This window comes from Zea mays, chromosome 9 (genome assembly GCF_902167145.1).
Source record: "Zea mays cultivar B73 chromosome 9, Zm-B73-REFERENCE-NAM-5.0, whole genome shotgun sequence".
Classification (NCBI taxonomy): domain Eukaryota; kingdom Viridiplantae; phylum Streptophyta; class Magnoliopsida; order Poales; family Poaceae; genus Zea; species Zea mays.
Window position 1 is genome coordinate 104,768,121 of NC_050104.1, and position 11,404 is coordinate 104,779,524.

The window sequence follows — 11,404 nt, forward strand, 5'->3', positions numbered from 1 at the left end:
GCAACCCTCTGTCTCTTGCTCTTTCGAGTGACTATAGTGTCATCCTCCTCAGGGATGTGCACATGAGAATCCTCAGCATGATCTATAGGAATCGACAGTTCGTGCTCATGGGGTATTATAGTCTCATGACTTGTATCACTAGGTGTATTCTTCATGGGAAACTCATTCTCAAAAAATGTTGCGTCTCTTGATTCCATGATAGTATCAACATACATATCAGGCACATCAGATTTTATAATTAAGAACCTATACCCAGTGCTGTGAAAAGAGTACCCAAGGAATATACAGTCAACAGTTTTAGGCCCAAGTTTCCGCTTTTTGTTGATTGGCACATTCACTTTAGCCAAGCAACCCCAAGTGCGCAAATACGAGAGATTTACTCTTCTCTTTTCCCATTCCTCAAATGGAGTGATCTCTTTGTTCTTTGTTGGAACTCTATTCAGGACATGACATGCTGTCAAAATCGCCTCACCCCACCATGCCTTGGATAATCCCGCTGTACTCAACATGGCATTCACCAAATCTGTTAGAGTGCGGTTTTTCCTTTCAGCAATCCCATTGGATTGTGGTGAGAATGGCGGTGTCCTCTCATGAATAATACCATGTTCCACGCAGAACTCATCGAACACATTAGAGAAATATTCTCCACCTCGATCAGACCTTAACCGTTTTATTTTCCTCTCAAGTTGGTTCTCAACTTCAGCTTTATAGGCCTTAAAATAATTGAACGCTTCATCTTTTGTTTTTAAGAGATACACATAACAAAATATAGTGGAGTCATCTATAAAAGTGAGAAAGTATCTTTTACCACCTTTGGTCAAAATTCCATTCATCTCGCACAGATCAGAATGAACAAGTTCTAGAGGTGCCAAACTCCTCGCCTCAGCAGCCTTGTGTGGCTTGCGGGGTTGTTTTGATTCAACACACACATGGCACTTAGGCTTTTTGACCAAGTTAAATTTAGGAATTAAATTTATATTTGCTAACCGCATAAGACAGCCAAAGCTTGCATGACAAAAACGTGAATGCCATAGATCTGACTCATCAGAAAAATTAACAGAATTCACCAGTTTATTACACACATCATGCAGTGATAAGCGGAACAAGCCTCCGCAATCATATCCTTTACCAACAAAAGTACCATGTTTCGACACAACACATTTATTAGACTCAAGAACAACTTTATATCCATCTCGACATAGCATCGAAGCGCTAACGAGATTCTTCTTGATAGAGGGTACATGCTGCACGCTCTTCAATGGCACCGTCTTTCCCGAAGTAAACTTCAGAATGACCGTACCAACACCAAGAACATGAGCACGCGACCCATTTCCCATCAACAAGGCGCCAGACCTCCCGACCTGATAGGAAGTGAACATAGAGGCATCAGCACACACATGAATGTTTGCACCACTGTCCATCCACCACTCAGGTGAATTACAGACTGAAAGAACAAATGGTAAAGAATTACCATACCCAGATGTTCCTCCTTCAGTTTCAGTGGTTACAACATTAGCTGATTTCTTGTCTTGAGTGAACTTGCGATCAGGGCACTCTCTTGCCCAATGTTGATCACTGCCACAGACAAAGCATCCTCCCTTTCCCTTGTTATTGTTGTTCTTCTTTTTAAACTGTGCTGTTTGAACAGGTTTATTCGCGTTCTCTGGTTTGTTCTGGTTTTTCTTCTTGTTAAACTTGCGGAAGTTTCTCTTCTGCACCACATTAGCAGTAGAGGTCTCAACACCTTTTCCACTGTCCTTTGTTCTAGCCCTTTCCTCAACATCAAGAGTACCAATGAGCTCTTCCACATTGAACTCTTGTCTCTTATGTTTGAGAGAGGTAGCAAAGTCCTTCCAAGAAGGTGGTAACTTGGCGATTATACCGCTAGCCACAAACTTGTCAGGCAAAGGACAAGGAAAAAGTTCGAGTTCCTTAGCTAGTGCCTGAAACTCATGAGCCTGTTCCACTACAGATCGATTCTCAACCATCTTGTAGTCATACAGCTGCTCCATGAGGTACAGCTCGCTACCAGCGTCAGTTACTCCAAACTTTCCGACAAGAGCATCCCATAGCTCTTTCCCCGTGGGAAGGATGATATAGCTTTTCTGGAATTTAGTATCCAGTGCGCTAATCACTGCACCTCGAAAGAGGTTGTCTTCAGCCTTAAACTTAGCCTCATCCTCAGGAGGTAAGTTGGCAGGCTTGCCCTCAGCGGCATGAAAACAAGACATTGCAGTTAGCCACAATTCCATCTTAGCCTTCCATATCAAGAAGTTTTTACCATCGAAAGGATCAGGCTTTAGCACAGCAGCAAAACCTCTGACAGAAAAATGCCTAACATTAGGTTTTTGGATTGTTAGAATTATAGGCATTTTCCGTATCATTTTAATTCCATAAATTAATATTATGATGATGACATATAAAAGATAACTAACCATGACATCAAATATATCCATAACAATATGGATCGTGAGAACATAAAGCATATGAATTATATAAATCATATGAATACGATAAACATGTAAACTGACTGAACAATTGAAAATAAACAGATAGGAACACAAACAACGTGACTGTAAAATTAAAACAGACAGATCTATCATATTACAATAAGACAGAACAGATAAGATGAAATCATTCCTACATATGAAGCAGCATAGATGAATATATGAAACATATATAATATTCAGAACACAAAACAGTATGTAAATAAAACGATCATACCCTCCGATGCGCTCTGATGATCCAGATCCTTGACCAGCTTCTTTTGTCATGTTTTGGGCAGTCGCGTAGACACTCCCCAAAAACCTAATTGCCGATCCCCCGTGCAAGGTCTCGAACGGCACCGGCTTCGGAGGCACCTGCCCTCTCGCTTCTCTGTGCGTGCAGAGTCACGAGATGGAAATACCCTCACTCGGCGGCTGGACTGTGAGACTGAAAGTGTTTCTCGCGTGTACCGAGTGACAGGGGTGCTCCTCTATTTAACCTCTCGCAGAGGGAAGCTGAAGGAGCTCTAGCCGAGTTATGCCATGAGTCGGCCAGCTCTCGCCGAGTCACGCCATAAGTCGGCAGCTGAAGGAGAAGGGTCACTCGGTAGACGAAGAGACAGAGTCACTCGGCTAACGTACGCGGTTAGTGAGTGCTAAAAATTAACACAACCACACCACGCCCGCTCGCCTGCCTGCCTGCCTGCCTGCCTCGCCACGCCACGCCACGCCCGGCCCGGCCCGGCCCGGCGGCGGCGGCGGCGCGCGCGCGCGCGTGTGGCACGCCCTTGTCCATTTCTTGACTTCTCAAGTTAAGTGGAATAAATCCCACCATATAAGTCAAGGCAAAAGACCCTTGGACTTCCAATGTGGTACTATTGGTATTCTCCACCATTACACACCATAGAGTTTATTCAATAAATGGGCCAAGCCCATAAAAGATCCAACATGTTTAATTGGTTGTGTAACTGTAGCTACTAGATAACTATCGGTCAATTAAAATTAGTTAGAGTGTCTATCTTTTAAAGTTTACGGACTATACAATGTACATTTCACACCATGAATAAATAGGAGACATGTTTTCAAGCAGTCTATTCCCCGTAGATTTCGTATTAAGCATTATTGTTGGTACGATCTACTAGTTATCCTATGTAATGTTGATCTATTGTTTCCTTTTATGCTTCATGTTATAGATCCATATTACATGGACAGATGCATATTGCTCGTCTGGTTGCTATATTCCACGACGTGTGCCTGCAACACGTGCATACAACAACTCAAGAGATCGATATGCATCTAGCACCCTGTCTTACATGTGTTAGGCATGCCATCCGTTTTAAATGGACTTCCTTGGAGGTCCTGATCCGTGTTCGCATGTGCTAGGATCGGTTCATAGTTACGAACGTTTCTAGGGTCGTCGATATGATACATGATATGATACATACCGCACATTGGATTCAAGATATCCCTATGAACGGTTTATTAGGTTCGATATATGGTGTGGGTAGTCCTGACGACTCTCTAGTCTGTTTCTTCGCCTTCAGCCATGCATGTGGCGTGCGTCGATCTAGGACTGATGACCATCTAAATAATGCTTTAGACATGTTTATCTATTTTTAGTCGCTTTTGATGCACATTGATTTATATGTTTTAACTGACTTAGAAAAGAGGACAATCGGCTCAAGGGAGCTGATCAGTGTGATTAACATGGACTGATTTATGTGATTATGCCAAAATTGGATCTTTTATTTGTTTTTGTGCATTTGTGGAGCAATTCATCGATCATAGCACATCCTCCCTATCTAACAGGTCAAACTAGGTGACACAACTATAAGTTGATTGCTCTAGCACTTAGATGCGGTTAGAGCCACATTTAGGAGAGATGATCACATCAGTTGCAAATTTTCTTGCTCCATGTGTGTTGGCCATCCGGTACCGTCGACTGGTTTTCTACGACAACACATCTCTAGCACACCCGATGGGACCACTACATCAGCTCTTCATCTACATGCCCCCTCAAAGAATGGCGTTGTCGGGAACAACATCGATCAAAGTGAATGGCCATAAGCCAAAAATCGGTCCACTCCAACTCGAGGTCCTCAACTAGGAGCTCTTAGAGTACTACAACTAGCTAGGTACTTAAGACCTAGGTTGATAAGCTCCTAAACCATTTCACATGGACCCGTAGCAACGACATCAAGGTCACGAGCACTTGAATTCACTACTAGAGGAAGTCAACCTCGCCACACCCTCGGAGGAGCGCAACGCTGCCCTTCGACAAGAGATGAACTACATGATCCATCAAGTGATGGTGAAACAGTCGAAGATCCTCCTCAACTCCATGGAGAGGATCATTGCATGAGTGGTCAAATCCATTTTGGTCGGCAACAACATGGTTCCAAGGCCCACGTTTGTGTCACATCAGGTGGAGAAGTTTTATACTCGATCGATGGAGATGATGTAGTTTAGAGCATGATAAGGCATGAAGGCGGAATTCAACATCTATCACCCTAGAGCATTGAATGACATCCCCTCGGTCTATGACCAATCACCAACATTCATACCAGAGGGGTTTGAATGCAAGCTGCAGTACATGCTGCTATGTGAGGGGGAATAGCCTCCCCAACGGTCATCCCCTACCACTCAAGATAAGAATAAAAATAGTTATCCTAAACTATTTGAGTGGCAGGCTAAGTTTGAAAGTGGGTCGACTCTCAGCAGCATGACCTCGTTTTATGGAGGCGCTGACATGGCTATCATGTAGGAAGAACTATTAGGGCTTCTCAAAGACCAGTTTGGAATTCTCCCCAAACAGAAGGAGACCAACTACATGAAGCCCTATTCGAATGAGTTTGACCGGATGTCACCTCCATCCAAGTTCAAGGTCCCTTAATTCTTCAAGTTCAACAAGGCCCACAACACCATCACCATTGAGCATGTGAGCCAATACATAGCTCAACTAGGAATAGCAGCAGCGGTCAAACACATGAAGGTTCGACTCTTCTCTCTATCGTTATCGGGACCTATGTTTGGCTCATATACATCACTCGATCCTAGGTCCATCACTTCTTGGGAGCAACTAGAGGAGCAGTTTCATGCACACTTCTTCGACTTTGATAAGATGATGATCTTAGACCTCATCGTCCTCTGACAACGGTAGTGTTGGTCTTCAGAGGCCTGCTCTACCCAACACATAATTCCTACGACGCAACAGACTTTTAATTCATAAGCAAAATGTTGGCCCAAGCATCAACTTGTTTAAGGTGGCATCCTGAGGCCTAGCATGGAAGGTACATAAAGTCGATATCTTATCTATAGGTCCAACAAGAAAGTGATGAAGCTGAGGTCACTATCGTCGATTGGGCCTAGGGCGTATAACCCATCTTTCCCCCCCTAGATCAAGGCTCATGAGGCGGTCACGGGATTCAATTTCGACCTCATGGAGATAGAGCCAATCTTTGACCTGCTCCTAAAGGAGATGCAATTAAAGTTATCAGTTGATCACTAGATTCCTTCAATCGAGCAATTAAAAGTGAAGAGGTATTGTAAGTGGCACGACTGCAACAAGCACAACACCGGAGACTACAAAGTGCTCTGACAATAGATCCAGTCGGACATCAAGCAAGGCTAACTTATTTTTGGTAGGAGGCAAATGAACGTTGATAAAAAACCTTTCTCAGCCAACATGGTTGAGGTAATCTTGACCTCTAAAGGAAAAGCCCTATACTTTGAGCTACAAAAGCATACATCAGTAGAGGAATTTGCAAGATTTTGTTGGTGTCATACGAAGTCGATACACCTAATCAACATGTACACACAACGGTTCAAGCAGTAGGAGCACTAGGACGTGGACGACAAGTAGCAGGAATGTATGCATGCAAATCGCTAGGAGCAATGGTGCCTAAGAGATGGTAACAGCTAGAGGAAGAGCTGCATTGGCACGACAGACGTTGGTACCGTGAGAATTGGGACTGTCCCTTGTTCTAGTTCTACAAGTACCTTGGCGATACTAGAAGGACCTCAATGTCGCATAGAGAGGGTCAATAGGCGATTATAAAACTTTAACTATATTGAACTCAACTTACTTGATTATGACAAATCGGTAGAAGTGAAATAATGTCTTAGTCCGACAAGTGCCTACACTTCACAAACACTTATACCAAATTGTTGGGGGCTTATTATTTATGAAGGTTCTCCAAACACCAAGATTATGATTTTTTTTCTAGTATGTCTTTAAGTATTACAGGTACCCTCGCCCGGAGTACCTTCTGATGGATAAGTCAGAAGGAAAGAAGCATGCTTCAAAATATTACCGTGAAGGAACAATGGACAAAATACGAAGTATGTAAAGCCAAAGTTCTCACAAAAGTTATGAAGGGAAAAGACAACTTCACCCTCATTGTGCAGTTTTTGTGGTTTCAGAAACTGGGGGATAATAGATTTATGTTCGATGGGGGTGCAAGCGCAGACTCACTCCGAATGGTGGATCATGGAGATCCGTGCAAGGAACTGAAACATGGGGTTTATACTGGTTTAGGCTTGTGCCCTAGTCCAGTGTAGTGTTGATCGCAGTATTGCTTTGAGGTGTGTTACTGCTAGTGTGCTTGTGCACGTACGAGGGGCAAGGGACTCCCTTTTATACTTCAAGGGACGTTCCTTACAAGTGAGAGAGGGGGAAAAGAGAGAGAGTTCTTCAACTAGCGCCCTCAGCTATAGTGCGCAGTGGACTCCTCTAGGGCCAATCTTGGGGTGTGCCTGCGCATGGATCGCTCTTTCTAACAGGTTGCGTGCCTCCATATTCCTTGCATGGAACTCTATCCCATCCATTTATGGTGCAATACCCTGTAGCTTACTCTATGCCCATGCCATCGTACCAGATGGGTCTGACAGAATGTGCTCCTGGTATGGTTGAGGTTCGTGTTCAGTACGACTTCATCTTTTGTCAACTCCCTTGTGTCACCCTCCAACATGTTCGAGCATGCGCTAGGTGTGTCGTCATGTCCTTTCTAGTACATGGGTGGAGACTTCGATGTCGTGACCCCCCTGGTGCCATACACATGGCATGGATGTTGTGCCTTGTCACGACCGTCGTGGGTCCTCGTCGTGCCATTGGAGAGAATCGTTTGAGGTGGTCTGGTGGCATACCGGACAGACTACTGTTCACGGTCCGATGATTTTTAACGAAAAATCCTAAGAGTGAATAGTTTGACCAAGTCGCACGGACTTGATCCGGTGCACCACCGGACCGATCTGGTGCAACCCAGTCATGCCCATCTTTGGCTGTTTTGAGCCAAACTCCAAATCTTTTTGGCTTTCTTTGGTAGCATCCCTACGACTTAGACAAACATAATTAGCACTTAATCCAATTGACTAAATGTAGGAAACATACCTTTTCTCTTCGGTTTCACTAGGATTAGCAATATGGCTTGTTTCAAGTCCAAAACACACTTTTCTTGCATAAATGAGTTAGTAGCCAAAACAAAGTGCTAGAAACATAGAGTAGGGTACGTGCAACTTATTTAAACACTTAAACCTTATGTGTTATGTTGATTTGCCAAAGTTGCACTTTTGGCCCTCCATTTCAGCCCATTTGGACTTGATTTCTTCAACTTGCCTTTTATGGACATGTGCTCATACTCATACGAAGATAGTTAGTTCAATATAGTGTGTTGAGCAGTTATCACCAAAATAGGGGGAAATGGCTCTATTGGCACATTTCCCTTTTAGTCTCCTCCTTTTGGTGATTTATGCCAACACACCTAAAGCAACTCAAATTTGACTAACTAAAACCAATATGAGTCAAAAGAGGCAAATTGAAGTTCAAACTCTTAAAAGAGATTAACATAGTATTTGGCACATTTGGATCCTTTAGCCATGACTTGTTTTGAATTTTGCAATCAAACTCAATTTTCTAACTTATAGGTTAAAAACTCTTGGTTTTGCAAAACAAATCAGTTTAAAACACTTGTTTTGACCAAACTCCCAAAAATATCCCTTTTCTCATAAGATAACCATTCCCATATAAGAGAGCGGTTTTTGCAATAAGAGGGTACTCTTTGCTATCAGGAGGGTTTTGATCAAAAAGATAAGTTTAAAGGCTTAAAACATTTAAAATTCTAAGTGGTGGTTGATAGTTGCTTTGATCTTAAATTTCTCCCCATTTGACATTAAGCACCAAAACAGATAAACTAGTGGTCTAGCCTCATTGCCTCACAATAAATAGAATGAAAACCAAAAGGCAATGAAAATCCAAGATAAACCGTTACCTGTGTGTTGTGGTTTCAAAAAATGGTTTGGTAATCGTTGGTGTGATGTCTCACTCTCACATAGATGACGCATTCGAGTGTGTCAATAGAGCAATCCAGTGTGGCACGTCTTCGATGGTGCGTAGAGAAATTTTCTTTCTAGTGCCATCGCCGCCATGCCTAATCCGCTCTAAACTGTGGTATGTGGATTTGATGTTCACTTCTTCATTCAGCAGCAGCGGAACAACGAGAGCAATCAAAATCGACAGCAATGGAGGCAGCAAAGGAAGAGCACGTGTGTGTGACTGGCGCCAACATTTTCATCGCATCGTGGCTCGTGAATCTCCTCACTTTCGAGGCAAGTACACGATCCATGGCACCGTCCGCGGTCCTGGTAAGGCTCACGAGACATATCAGGAAAAACAATATATATACATAATAATCAATTTTAGTTAATTTCAAATTAATTGAACAATAAAAATAGCAATTATACACATAGTCTTACAGATCATATCAATACGACACTAAATTAACATAACTCATCACTCATCACTTCACAATCCACACACATAATGCTCATCACTTTAATCACAATTATATTCGCATAGACCAATTTAACACATAGACACAGTTCATCAATAATTAGTTTAACTCATAAGACATAGACACCACACATACATATTACATGTTCATCAATTGTTACATAAATGATATGCATATAGTTTGTGATAACTCGTTTAGCTCGAGAGCTGGCTCGCTAACGAACCGAGCTAGGGTTTTAGCTCAGCTCGTAAAAAAATTTAAACGAGCCGATCCGAGTTGAGCCCAGCTAACCATGAACCGAGCGAGTCGACGAGACATGAGCATTTTGTCCAGCCCTACCCCTATACCACACCATGCTGTCACGAGAGATGAGCTATTATGATGCTACAAGGAATTTGTCTCAAGGTGGAGTTTGTTGAGTTTGTGATCTAAATTTTAAAGATGGTGGGCCTTTGGCCTAGAGCCCAGGGATGCCTGGGGTGTGGGGGGGGCAAAGCCCTGCACGGTACAGATCATTCCCTACTCGGTTTAGGGTTCCACATCTATATACATTTGTAAGCCGCATGAGATAATTATCTCAATTGGAAATCTCCTGCGATCCAAAAAATAGTGAGATTGTTGCTGGTCAGCGCCCATGGTTTTTCCATTTGCATTGTAGAGTTTTCCACGTTAAATTTGTGTCGTATTGATTCATAACATGTTCCTATTGCTAAGTTTGAGCTATGCTCAAGCTTAGTTGATATTAAAAATTAGCCCCTAGTGGTTGTTGGTGCCGATAAGATGGTGATGCATTGTTTAAGGTGGAGTTTGCTATTATGATGCTACAAGACATTTGTCTCAAGGTGGAGTTTATTAAGTTTGTGATCCAAATTCTGAATAAGGTGGGCCTTCGGCCCATAGCCTAGGGACGCCTGGGGTGTAGGGGGCGAAGCCCCGCACGGTATGAATCGTTCCCTACTCGGTTTAGGGTTTCACCTATATATATACTTGTAAGCCACAAGAAATAATTATATCAATTGTAAAAAATCTCCTGCAATCCGAAAATAGTGAGATTGTTGCTGGCCGGCGCCCGTGGTTTTTTCCCTTCGCATTAGAGCGGTTTTCCACGTTAAATCAGTGTCTTCTATGTGTTTGATCTACTTGGTGTCGTATTGATTCATAACATCGTTCATGTCCTTCACGATCCGCCAGCGCTCCTTGATGGTGGCGCCGGGGAACCACTCGGCCATGTTGCCCATGACGAGCGGCGTGTGGTTGTAGGTCGGCGAGATGGCGTTGACGCGGACACCCGACCGCGTGAGCTGCCTAGCCACGGCTTGCACCAGTCCTAGAACGACGGCCTTAGACACGCTATAGGGCGGCAGCGCGATGCCGCCAGCACGCCGGCCACGCTGGCCATGCACACGATGCTGCCAGCGCGACGGGGCACCATGACGCGTGTCGCGTGCTTGACGCCCGCCACCGTGACCCGGGCGTTGATGGCCATGACACGGTCGAAGTCGACTAGGTCCAGCGCCTCCACGAGGCCCGGTGCTAGGCAGCCACTGACCCTGGCGTTCCTAAGCATCATGTCGAAGCGGCCGTGGAGTTCCACAACCAAGTCCACGGCCGCCGCGACCTGCGCCTCGTCGGTCACATCACAGCGGGTGTAGTGGACCGTGGTGGCGGGCCCATCGGTAGGCTCAGCTCCGCGGCGATGTGGCGTCCCAGATCGTCCTGGACGTCCGTGAGGATGTTCCTCACACCGTGCCAGACGAACTCCGCCGACGTCGCCCCGCCGGTGATCAGTGCCACCTTCCCAGCCAGCCTATCGACGGACGAACGAAAGGAGACAAGCATGAGAATGTAGATGTAGCATAGTCTAGTTGTAGCTTTCTTTATCATCCCTACCCTAGGAGTAGATGTAGCATAGTCTAGTTGTAGCTTTCCACATACCCGCCTCCATCTCTATTCAACTCTACGTCATCTAGATCTATCTTGGGTGGCCTACCGACCCTAAGACGACCCTAGGATCTTACCTCTCCCAAGGGCAAGATCTGGTTATCAATCCAAAAGATCTCTTACTCGAGTTGATGTCTTAATTCCTAGGTGACTCTACGTCGGGACGCCTTGGGTGATCTGCGGACCTGG

The 11,404-nt window shown here is 44.3% G+C and overlaps 1 pseudogene; it reads right to left on the reverse strand.

Moving 5' to 3' along the window:
- Positions 1-10,410: 10,410 nt before the first annotated feature.
- Positions 10,411-11,158, reverse strand: LOC103640130 (momilactone A synthase-like; annotated as a pseudogene).
- Between the last annotated feature and the right edge of the window lie 246 nt (positions 11,159-11,404).